The sequence below is a fragment of the Brassica oleracea genome, unplaced genomic scaffold (genome assembly GCF_000695525.1).
Source record: "Brassica oleracea var. oleracea cultivar TO1000 unplaced genomic scaffold, BOL UnpScaffold01154, whole genome shotgun sequence".
NCBI lineage: Eukaryota > Viridiplantae > Streptophyta > Magnoliopsida > Brassicales > Brassicaceae > Brassica > Brassica oleracea.
This window is the reverse complement of record NW_013617712.1, coordinates 6,152-19,123: the sequence shown is the minus strand read 5'-3', so window position 1 is coordinate 19,123 and position 12,972 is coordinate 6,152. Positions and strand designations below refer to the sequence as shown.

General features: G+C 33.6%; 1 long non-coding RNA gene across 1 annotated transcript; it reads left to right on the top strand.

Annotated features, from left to right (window-relative positions):
* Positions 1 to 1,728: 1,728 nt before the first annotated feature.
* Positions 1,729 to 2,611, top strand: LOC106320964. Its single transcript, XR_001265978.1, has 3 exons — positions 1,729 to 1,801; positions 2,122 to 2,270; positions 2,532 to 2,611. It is a non-coding gene; the product is annotated as an uncharacterized LOC106320964 (long non-coding RNA).
* Positions 2,612 to 12,972: the final 10,361 nt, after the last annotated feature.

The window sequence follows — 12,972 nt, the reverse complement described above, 5'->3', positions numbered from 1 at the left end:
AAACTTAAGAGATTCAAATTTTCATATAAACCAATACACTGATTTTTAGAAATAAAACAATTGCAAATATTAATAAATAGATATGAGCAAAATAAAAACAAAAAGACATAATTTTTCATCTCAATACTAATAAATACAACTTTTCATATAAAAAATTAAGAAATGCAACTTTCATATAGATGTATAGTCACATTTTTTCCAGTTTAAAGGTGGTTATTTTAAAATGATACTTGTATGAATAGTCACAACTTTTCAATTTAAAGGTAGTTATTTTGAAATGATACATATATGAATAGTCACAATTTTTCATTTAAATAATTACATCTTTTTAATTTAAATACTAACTAATACACAACTCTTGAAACAAATAATGAAAGGACATATCTTAATATATAATGAAAAGACACAACTTTTAACAAGAAATAAAATTCTTATAAAACATACAACTTTTCAACATTGTTTGGGTTTGCTATTATTAATTTTTTTTTCTTCACCATTTTACTTGATTAGTGAAAATTATGCCTTTAGAAGGCATATACATTGGACTATTTATAGATTTTCAAAAATTTGTTTGAAGAGTCACATCTTTTGAATTAAAAGGTTGTGTCTTTTTGTAATAATACTTATATAAAGAGTCACAACTTTTCAATATAAATGGTCACATTCTTTCAATATAAATAGATATTTTTAAATAAAAAGGCACAACTTTTAGTTGTTGAAAAGACACAACCTTTCAACATAAGTGGAATTCACAACTTTTTGAATTAATTGGGATTGCTATTATTAGTAGATATAATGTATTGGTTAAAATCAAAAATAAAGTAATATATATATACTAATAAAGTAGAGTTTCATTTTAAGACACTTGTCATTTTCCCATTTGCTGGAAGATGTTTTTGATTTGGGCTTTGGGCTTGAAGGGTTAAGCTTCTTATTTATTTAGGCCCAGAATTCTATCATAAGCTTGGCATGGATTGGCTTTTAGGATTATTTTGGCAAGTTGATGCTGAAACTTGTCGAGTGCGGTGGCATTAAATCAACATTTATACGATCACATTGGGTTTTCAGCCCATTGACTGATGTTTCATCGTCTCCGTCAACGTCACATTCCAGCTGTGTAACCAGGGGCGAAGCCAGGTTACCCACTATGGGAGCCTGTGCACCCTTAATATTTATTTATAATGTAGTATTCATATAGGATAACATAAAAATTCAGTTAGAGCAGGTGGAAAAGTGGTGTTGTGCACCCATACCAGACCCGATTTCGAAACCACCTTTTGATTTTTTCCATTTTGTAATCAATAGTGCATCCACTTAATTAATAACCTGGATTCGCCCGTGTGTAACGTCTTTGGCCTTAAATCGGTCGATATAATAATTCAATAGTGCATCCACTTAATTAATAACCTGGATTCGCTCGTGTGTAACGTCTTTGGCCTTAAATCGGTCGATATAATAATGGAAAAAAAAGGTGTTTTCACCTCTTTGCCGGGAACCCAATCAATGTAAATAGTCCCTCCCAGCGCAAATCGAACTCGGGTGGCGGAAGTTACAACCGCAACCCCTTTACCACCTGACTTGTTCTGGTGATATAATAATGGATGCAGTTAACGCCACTCCTTCCACTCTGTCGCAATCAATACCGATCAGACTCATCCATGGTAACCGATGAAGTCTACACCTATAAATAATCATGTCATCTCTGCTTCAACTCATCGCTCCCTCCACCTTAAATAACGCTGTTGAAATCCGGTCATTGTGAAGAAAGGAGGTGATGTACACACTGCCCCTGGATTAAAAGGTAATTGTTTTCTATTTTAGCTAACCCTGGAATTACAAGCCTAACACTCCTCTTAGTTTTTTCTTTGTCGTAAATAGATTCTGAGTTGAAATAGTAAAGAGATATGATCACTCCATTATTTTGTTATTCTACTGTATCTGGTTGATTATTCAAATTGTTGATATTAGAATTTGAGTGCATTTTCAGAAATTAGCATGGCAATTGACTATGAATACCGGGTCATCTTATGTGAATATCAGTTCATCTTACTCACTCTCATGTGAATGCTAATTCTTTTTCTTGCAAATGCTCTTAAAAAGTGATTATCCTTTTTGGTTTAGGTCTCAGAACCAGAAGCAGGAGGGTGTCACAATTTGTTTCACAAAGAGAGTAGAGAGAGTACTAATCAGATTACGAAGCTGCAATGTCTATCAAAAGTATCATCCTCAATGATGAGATTCTGTAGTCTTACATGGCAACTCTTCCAAAGGTTAATTTTCTTTTTTGGATGAAACCAAAGGTTTATTCTTACACTCAAGAACGGCTGAGAGAGCAGAGACTCTGCTCTTTTGTTTGAAAAAGAGTCTCTTTTGTTTGAAAAACTGCTACCTAGAATTATCTCAAACATAATTTTATATATGAAAGATTCAGTGAAATAAGCTAAACAAACTGAAAAAATATAAATCATTGAGTTTGATTGTAATAAGTAAACATTAAGCAGAGTTACTTTATTGATATTTTTTATTCGCAGGATGTTGGAAAGATGTGTTGGAGAGCTATTCAAGAGTACCCAAAGGTTTAGCTTTTAACATAGTTAATAAGTTGTTATAGGTTCACTGACTTAAAGTTTTATGTTTATTATTTTCCTTCTCTTCCCATATATCTCCTTAAAGTTAATTTCAGAAGCAAATCAATAAAAAATTTGAGATAATGAATTCACTTTCTTTTGCTCAAATTCTCGATACAGTAAGCAAAGTCTCTCCATCAAATTTTATGCAAAAAGAGAGAAGAATATTCATCAAGTGGTTAGTAGTTAAAATACCAAAGATATGAAGAATCGGTAGGTTCATTAAGACTTCCTGCTTCAATCTTCTTATGAGCTCTTAATAGTCGATACATAGGCAGGGCCGATCGAATCTTTTATGTTATGTCCTCTTGAGTATAACATGCCCGGTCCGTTGGGTAAGCAATAGAAGCGGTGTAGGGCACAAAATGCTTATCCAATTTTTTTCAAATCTAAATTTGTCCATTTTATATTAAATTATTTTTTACCCAGCTGATTAATGTATATATTTTAGTTTTGATTAGGGAATTCAATAATCATGCATTGGCGCTGCTTATACATGCCCTTTCTTACCCTCTTTCTAAAGTTAATCAAGCACCATACTTCCAGAAGCAGAAAACACAGTTTGATCCGCAACTCAAACAATCAAATGCCAGGCTCATGCCAGGCTCAACATTTTTCAAGGACAAATATTGTAAAAAAAAACTTGTGGTTGAGCTGCAGGGAAAGAAAGCCTAACTTGAGTTGCAACTCAAGTGATCAAAATCTATGATACAAGACTTACAAAATTAATACAAGGTGATATGTATAAAATAATCAAAACTGGTGGATAGTGCATGTGCACAGGCATAGGCGTTTTGGAGAAATCACAAAAAGAAGTAAATGAAACAAAAATTTGACGTGGAGCTGCAAGGACATATGTTTGCTTCCCTCCCAACTCAACTCAAGACGTCACACTTAAAATTATTATATTTTTAAATTGAATATGAAAAATTAAATATTATAAAATGTTTAAATTTGAAATTTCTCAAAATAAATAGAATAATAATCATTTTTACTTTATATTAATTTATTGTAATTATGTCAAAGTGAACCGTACTCTATTTTTTTCATAAATATACATTATAATAATGAGAAATTGCACAACCAACAAAAAAAACAAAAATATAGAAAATAACCAAACTCCCATTTTCTATTTTCCTTTCTCTTCCTATCTCTCTCTACCTTCTCACTAAAAAAACTAATTTTTTTTTTTTTTTGTTTTAGTTATTTCACCAATTCTACCTATAATAATTCATACATACTTTTTTTTGTTTATATTAGTAGTCATTCCTCGGACATAAAATGAAAATAAGAAAATGTGTAAATAATTATGTTCTTTTTGAACTTTTAATAGTTGAATATTTTTGTAATCTCCAACAAAATTAATAGAGAGGAGTAAACACTATTATTATTTTTAACTAACATCAAACTGAACAGTTTATATATTTATTAAAAATTATATATAATATAATTTCACTAAAACAATTTTTAAATAATGCTTAGCGAAACTGTTAATATAACTACATATAAAATAAAATATAAATTATAAATTATGTATCCTTTAACCACCCGTCCTACGGGCGGGCTAAACCGGGCGGACTAAACCCTAATAATTATATATTTTGATAAATTATGGATTTAGCTTGTTTGAAATCATTAATTGCATTTATTGGGTCATCAAATATAGTTTTTGAAGTGGATGTGCTATTCAAATATAAATAATCTGCTATGTTACTGTTACTCAACGTCGGTGAGCACTTGGTGACATTTCAAGTTAAGTTGGAAGCAATTTCAAGTTAAGTTGGAAGCAAAATCTAACAAGTGAGAAATGGAAAGAGGAAATGAAGACTACACCATATGAATCAGCAGTGGGCAGTCTCATGTATGTTATGGTGTGCACAAGACCTGACATTGCCTATTCGGTAGGAGTTGTGAGTCTCTTTCTAGATAATCTTGGAAAGAAACATTGAAAAGCAGTTAAATGGATCTTATGCTATTTACGAGGCATAACGAAGAAGTGTCTATTTTTTGGCAATGAAAAACTTGAGTTGAACGACTACACCGATGCAGATCGGACTGGTGATAAAGATTCAAGAAAATCAACTTCATGATTTGTGACTACCTTTGCAGGGGGAGCTGTTTCTTGACAATCAACGCTACAAAAGTGTGTTGCTTTATCCACCACGGAAGCAGAATACATCACATCAACTGAAGTGTGCAAGGAGATGTTATGGATGAAGAACTTCTTGCTTAAGTTTGGAGTAAAACAAGAAAAATACAACATGCTATGAGAATCCAACGTTTCATTCTCTCTCAATCAACATCAATCATTGGATATAAAAAGTTCTTGAAGAGAAGCCCCTACATCTTAACAAGGTACACACATATCAAAAAAAAAAAAAAACCGACCAGTTTTCGTCTGTGTGTAACTGGTCAGACTTTATGTTCAAGGTATTACCGATAAATAAGTTTGAAGATTGTTGTCGAGGTACCGGCATGGAAACGTTTTCACGCTCGGAAGTGGGAGATTTGTTGGGTTTGCCTCATTAGTCCATGATTAACCAGTAATCAATCTCTAACCCAAGAAGCCCAAGAAGAAGAAATATCTAGAAGATTAAGAAGTGTATAGAAGATAAAATGTGTAGAAGATGGAATGTTATAGAATTAACTTGAACTTTCCATTCTCTAGTTTAAATACGAGTTCTTAGCTCACTCATAATAAACAGAGAACAACACATTTAAAAAGAGTTTCAAGAAAGTTATAAAAAGTCCTCAAATACAAAACTTTAGTAAAAAATATTTTTTCTAAAATACAAAGGGTATCTCATACATAATCCGTCTACTTTCCATCTTAAGGGCAGCCCCATTGGCGTACTAAGATAAGGTTCCACATATTAAAAAAAATGAAAAATATTAGAAATTATAGTTGTTAAGCTAGATGTGCTTTCAACCTAAAACCAATTGGTGATAAGTGGATTGGCTCATCTATTTTATATATTACTAAAGATCCTTTCCAACTACCGATGTGAAATATTTTGTGTCTAATATGTCCCCTCGAGATGATGGCTTTTTGAGCGTCAATCTCGGAATGCACGGGCAAGGATCGATGGACCAACTTTGGACCAGATCGATATGGATCGGGTTGGACTGCGTGGATCGGGCTCTGATACCATATTAAGCTAGATGAGCTTCCAACCTAAAACCAATTGGTCATAAGTGGATTGGCTCATCTATTTTATTTATTACTAAAGATCATTTCCAACTACTACCGATGTGAGACACTTTGAGTCTAATAATAGTATCATAGAAGCTATTAGTTCTCTACAAACCTAAACAAAAAAAAGGTAGATACTTTTTACACATGTTGATTTGTTAGTGGCTTACATTAGTTTTTGGAATTTTTTTGTTTGAAAAAGTTAATTTTTGGAATTTAACATTTTCCTTATAAGTAAACTAGGGGGTGTCCGCGCTTCGCGCGAAATATTGTTTTATTGTTGATAAGTATGAGTTTTCTAGATGATGTATTTATATAGTCGTCTTTGTTTGTTAAAAGCATTATTTGATATTTTTACTGTATTATGTAGTAGTAGGTGATATGTTAATATATTTTGTGTTTGCTTTTTCAATAATGTATTGTTGTGTATATAGTAGTATTTGTTAGCGGTGACGTGAGCCTCTTATATAAAGCATATTTAATTTCAATAACTTTGCATTTATATATTTGTTGATTATAAGATTAACGATTTAAGAGTCAAAATTATATTTTTTTTTTTTCAAAATTTTGAACATTATTCTTTTGAGATGTTTTTTGCCATATGTCCATATTTTGACCTTACCTATCACCATCTTTGTATTTCGTTTACCTCACCGGTGCTTCTCCCAGGAATGATTGTTATGTTTTGGAGTAGAGTTCTTATTGTCTGTCATGTCCTGTGAAATTATCTCGTATTTGTTGTAGAACGGGTCTATGAGTTCTAAGTTGTGCGGTTGTTTTTCATTGAGTTGTAGGTTGTTCTGGTCAATATTGATTGCTCATCTTCTTCCTTAAATTTTGGCTGATGTTGTTGACTGCATCTTGCTTGTCTTGGTTTTAAAATTTTGTTTTTTTCGTGATCTAACTTCTTTGCTCTCTTTCATAGCTTGAGTACGACTCTACGATTTGCTAATTTCATTTTGTTTTCCCTTCCCTCACTGTTCTCTCATCTCGTTGCAGTTTTCATTGCTGCTCGCGTCTCTAGTAGCTCTCATTTCTGCCATGTTTGCCACTCTATGTTTAGATAGTTTTTTTTTTTTAAAGTGGAATCATATTTTATTTTATCTTCTAGCTACAGTTAGAATACTCATTCTGGTTATCTACTTAGTCTAGAAATCGGATACTAAGTTTTATACATAGATATATCTTGGGTATACAACGTAAACTAACATTTCTTGTATATTCTAACAAGTCTAGAATTTGTTACGTTATAATCAAGAAAGATGTCTTCAGTCTACATATAGCTACAGCTTGATAACAACATACACTACAAGAATTTACTTAAATAGCTACTGATTATTATGTAGCTATCACATACAATCTATAGCTAAAATCAGTTTAGCTACAGATGGCAACAAATTAAATCCTAGCTAAAATCAGTTTAGCTACAGATGGCAACAAATTAAATCCCTGGCCTCAGCTCCCACGCTAAACAAAATCTCTAGCCATTTTGTAGCCATATAGCAATGAATTAGCAAGAGCTTTTTCTGTAGCCACCAGCAACAACATTGCTACAACTTATTTTATTGCTAACTAGTGACAAGCATAGCTACAAATATTTTGTAGCCACATTATAATTTTAAAACTTTAATTGAAATTGAAATATAATTATTTATTTAAAATTATAGATAATTCTCAAAATGAAAAAGTGTCAATTTTAATTTTCGAACATAATCCAACAAAAAGTAACTTGTTTGATACCAAAATGTTAACATTGTAAAACCAAATACAAAAAGATCTAAAACTAATGAAATTTTTGTTGAAAACCCAGCTTCTCCAAAGCTTTAAATTGGTCATCTTGTCCGTCATATGGTGTTCCGTTAGAAATCATAGAGCTGTAGTTTAGAAGAACAAAAATTCACTAAGGGATAAAATCTTTAGGAGAATTAAAAGGAAACTTAACAAGGTCAATGAGGATTTACCTCTGAAAAAATCAATGCAAAATGTATGTATATGGCAGGATAGCCTCTGTTCCTGTTGGTTCTGCAAAAACAACATAAATGATTTAACTATTTGAAGCACAGAACAGGCGTCAAGATGTAACTTTCACAAAAAAAAAATCATGAACAAAACACTTGCTGTGCAGATAAAATCTTACCATCCAAAAGTTGTACGACTTGTGTGTAGCACGAGAGTAAGGACCGAGAGGACTGTGTTACCAAAGATCTCAACATCTTTCATAATCTCCCTAAAGCTCGGGTCAGGATCAACGTCGCAGTCCGAATCGAAGCCTGCGATTAGAAAACAAACACAGACTTCAACAAACTTAAATGTGAAATCAAACACGGCGAATCTGGTGTTTGAAGAAATCTGAGTTCCTTCTAAAGCAGACAGACATTAGAAATCAAGCACGGAACTGGTACCTGAAACTAAGCTGAGGAACTTCTCTTCTTGAATGAGGGCGGTTAACTCGAAATCTAGAAACACATATAGAGAGAGCTGCAATCTTCAGGAGAATAAACGTCGACAAGTCGATTTAAGAGAGCAATAACATATGCTTTGCTTCCCCCTGTGGGAAGGACGAAGCTGAAGTACATCTTTCTTTGCTCGCTTTGAATTTGTCTCCCTTCACTCGGCCGCGTACTTCCCGATGAGAACCCTAAATCGATTCGTCATAAAACACTTCCACTACACAAATCTAAACAATATAATTTCACAGTAAATAAGGAAGAGGCTGAATGAAGAAATTAACCCAACTCAATTACGATTTGTAAACACCCACTACCCAGATCCGAATTACAAAATTAAAGAAGAATCTGTCTTGAAGCTATTAGAAAACGAAAAGATAAATATTGAAAAAGGCTGTGTATATCATCACCGTGAAGGGGAAAAGAGATTTGGAGAGAGACTGGGAAAGATGAAGAACAAGAATTAAAGTTATAATCAGAAAATTTTGGCGGAGATTTGAGAAAATATTTTTTTTGGGGGGGGGGGGATACTGAAAGTTTTTGGAAAATATTTCGCGGCCATGAAATAAATCTAGCGGCTGGCGCTGATTTCTAATTTTTTTTTGGTAAGTGACGAAATGAGATAAATTATATACTCATATTCTAATAAATACTTTCTAAATTATATCGATGCCTGCTAAAATCAAATATGCAACTAATGTTATTATATTTTAATAACTATAATAAACATCTAAATTCCCAATATACAACTATGGATATTATGTTCATGGTTTAGGGTATACAAATTTAGGGTTTATTGTTTAGGGTATAGATTTCTAGGGTTTTCTTTTCAAAAAAATGAAGATTTACAGGGTTTAGAGTTTACTAAGCAGATTTTATGGTTTATGGTGTAAGATGTAAGGTTTAAGTTTAAGATTAGGTTCAATGTTTACATTTTTTTCAATTCGATACATAAAAATATTACATATATAAATGTGATTTTTTACACCCTCAATTAAACACTTTTACAAAAAATTGTTTGTCTCAGTCTTTATAATCTATATGATCACTTATCACTTAATACATAAATCTCAGATCAAAATTGTCTTAATGTGTAGTGGAATACATTTCTTTAATCGAATTTTAAAATACTGGTGATACTATCTATCATATCATATGATGCCAAAGTATTCATAATCATTTGTTTGTTAAAATTGCTTTTGCGATAACTTATTCTTTAGCTAATCAGTAGCAAGTTAGTTATGGAATAACTACAAATCACAGTTGTAGCTACTTAGCTAGAGATCGCAACAGATTTAGCTACAAATTTATAAATTTCTACTTTTGTTGCTATATGTTGCTATTTACGTAGCTAATGAATATGGCTACGGAATTGTCGTCGCTCGTCCTTAGCTATATTAAACAATTCTTGTAGTGATATAACCACAACTCAACGATATACCTTGGCTAGATTACGTGCCATAACATGTTCTGGCTTTTATGTTATATGACGCCTATAGGAATAATATGTTTCCCACCTACTCTACTGTGTTCTGCGTATGTAGTATACATATTCTAGGCAAATCCGTAAAATATGGAAACTTCCATATTCAGTTAAAGATGTTTCCTAAATCTAAACTAAATCTACCATAAATCTCTCAAAGAATATTTTCTCCCACGTTTTTTTCCTCTTCCCACTCCGATGATCTTTTTCTCTTCGTTCTTTGTGTTTCTCTCTTTTTCATTTAATATATTTCCTGAATCTATTTTAAATCTACTATAAATCTCACATAAGTATATATATTAAATATGTGAAAAAAAAAGTTAGTAGCTTATAGCTCAGTTGTTTGTGCTATATTTCTTGGTCGAACAACCCGAGTTCAAACTAGAGGGCTGGTCTTTTATCTTTTTCCGTTTTTAGTGATTTAGGAAAAGATAATTATACCCTCTTCTTCTTTAATCATCTCTGTAACTCTACTTCTCGCATCCATGGCTTTTAAGCTTTATTTTTTTTGCGTTTTTCACTAGTTTTCTTGTTTTTTATACCTTACATACCTTAGATCTACAAGGAAATATTATATTGATCTTAAAACCTAACAAAAACAAAATAATCATGTAAACCGAATAACACAAACGTCACCGTCACTTACCGTTTCACGAGTACTCGGCCGGCGGATCGTCCACCAGGGAGAGTTTTAGAACATGACTTTTGCCTCTTTCGTGGATCCTTTTCTTTTTAACTTTCTGTTTTTATTTTTTTTTCGTTTAAAAAAACTTAAATTAATTACGAATATTAATATTAATTTGGTTAATTGAAGGGTATAATTGTATTAAAGGAAATATAAATCCTATTTACCTAAATAATCTTCTATAAGTTCTATTGAGACAAATCTAAGTTGAAAGTGTCTCATTTTTCCAATTTTCTCTAAAAATTATAAACTACTAGAATTGACGAACGAACGCTTCAAGTTTGATCTTTACGGCTATGTCTTAGTCTAAAAGAATCTTCAACTGAGCTATAAATACTGACTAGTCTGAAGTCCTACATGGTAGATCGAACTCGTACTGATTCATCGGCCAAACTGCAACAGTTTCATAGCTCTTTAGAACCAAATTTCCAGAGTTCAAGCCCAGACACGGAGCCATCCCCATTCTGATGGTGATGGGTGTGTACTGTTGAAATGGAGTGGCCCGAGGAATACTGGGGGAGTCGCAACGAAATCCGACAAAGGAAGCTAATTGCACGATGCATGAGTATGCTATATCGGCCACAAAACTAAAAATTGGAAGGCTAGTCACATGAATGAAATGAACAATGAATCAAACAATTGAAAAGCAGCGAGAGGTGGAGAAAAACAAACCGTGACACAATTTGAGATATGCAAGCGTTAGGACTAAATCAAAGACTTTGCAGCAATCAATTCAGTTCTCGGCGATGTGTAGTCACAAAAATATGCAAGCATCTGAAATTCTTCAAGTTGCCACCAAAAACTCAAGTGGTGTTCTACTAAGGTTACGAAAGTAATTTTACAAGTTAGGCTTGTATTAATATATGGTAGGCAACAAATATAAGCATTGCGGGAGAGGGGGGGGGGGTGCGAAAAATATGAAAAGATAACAAAACGAATTTATAGAAAAGGTAGATCTTATTTTGAATCCGCGTAAGAGCGTTGCGATCATTACAAGAGATTATAAAAGTTTAGGCCGCAAGAGCTGTCAGCGAATTACCTAGTTCTAGCAACCTAATTAAAACCTTAAACTTAGTTGAGTCGTAACTCGATAACAGAAGACAAAAAAGATACGAAAAAGGTTTTGATTGATTTCGGACTGAACCTTATGAAGGGCTGGCTACGTCCCCCTTTCGAGGATCAAGCCGAACGTAGTTCGATTGAAAGAGTAGAACAAGAGATCGAACCACCTTTGCGAGTTCGTCTAGTAATCGAGCGCCAGTCATAGAAACATAATATGTTGAGAATAATGCCTAAAGTTTCTAAGTGCAGAGAGTTCTAAGAGTAAAAAGAATTGTCGTCTAGCATCTTCAACCTCGACGTTCTTATATACTCCTCCTAGAGTCAGTTTGCTTTTTCCCTTTTTGCCTTCAATCGATTTTATCGCTTCGCGGAAATATTCCATTTTCCTTTGATCTTCGTGTTTATCTTTGGAAACTTCACATTTATCCTCTGAACTTGACATTTATCTTCTCCTGCAGAATAGACGATTGCGCTTATTTCGTATAAAATCGTGAGTGAGATTTTAGCCGCGTTCTGGACCCTTTCGGGCCATTTTCCGATTTAAGCGTTTTTACGATATATCAAAAGGGCGCTTCCGAAACGACGTCGATTCCGAAGAAAGTTCGAATTTTTCATATAGCAGAGGCAGTTCAAGGTGTTTAGTTAACCGTCGTCGTTTTATATGATCAATTCGAATTTCATACGAGATAACGAGTTCTTGCGGTTTTTAAATCGTAAAGTTCCAATGGTGACTACGATCGAGATGAAACAAAGGCAAGTTCGATCCGATCTCGAAGGAGGGGGCTATGAGGATGGGATGAAGATGGATTAATTGATCCAACTCGCCGAACGGGCGAGTTGGACTGCTCGTTCGGTCAAACTCGCCCGTTCCACGATTTGGACTGCTTGTTCGGTCAAACTCGCCACCAGGACGAGTTGGACGTGCGTCCAGCTCTCCCCGATGGCAAGCCAGGTTGATCGAGCCTTGTGCGCGTTTCATTGTTTCGACGCTTAGGATCCGTTTGTCCGAGGATTCGAGTAACCTTTCTCGAGGGCTTATCGTATGAATATTTTTCAGAATTCCCCCAAACTTATTCTTTTACTTGTCCTCAAGTGAACTTTCTAGAACTCATAGGGAGAGAGGTTTGAAGGTGGGAACTCATAGCCAAAAGAAACACACAAAGCACTCAAATCAACATCTAAATTCAGCATTAGTATACCCTCTCTTATTATACTCTAGCTTCTCTAGGCCTATTCAACTCTTTTCATCCCTACACTCATCATCATGCATTCACACATGCAAATCAGCCAACTCTCAAGTTCATTAAGCATAGCATCAAGTGAATTCTTGCAAATGGTCAATTGGTCCAAATCATTTGTTGAGTAAGGGAAGGCTTTTATTCAAGTGGGTCAAGAGGTTCAAAATCCATGATCTTTTAAAGTGGTTTACTCTCAAAACAAGTAGCCTTGACATTGCACATAATATATCTAAGAAA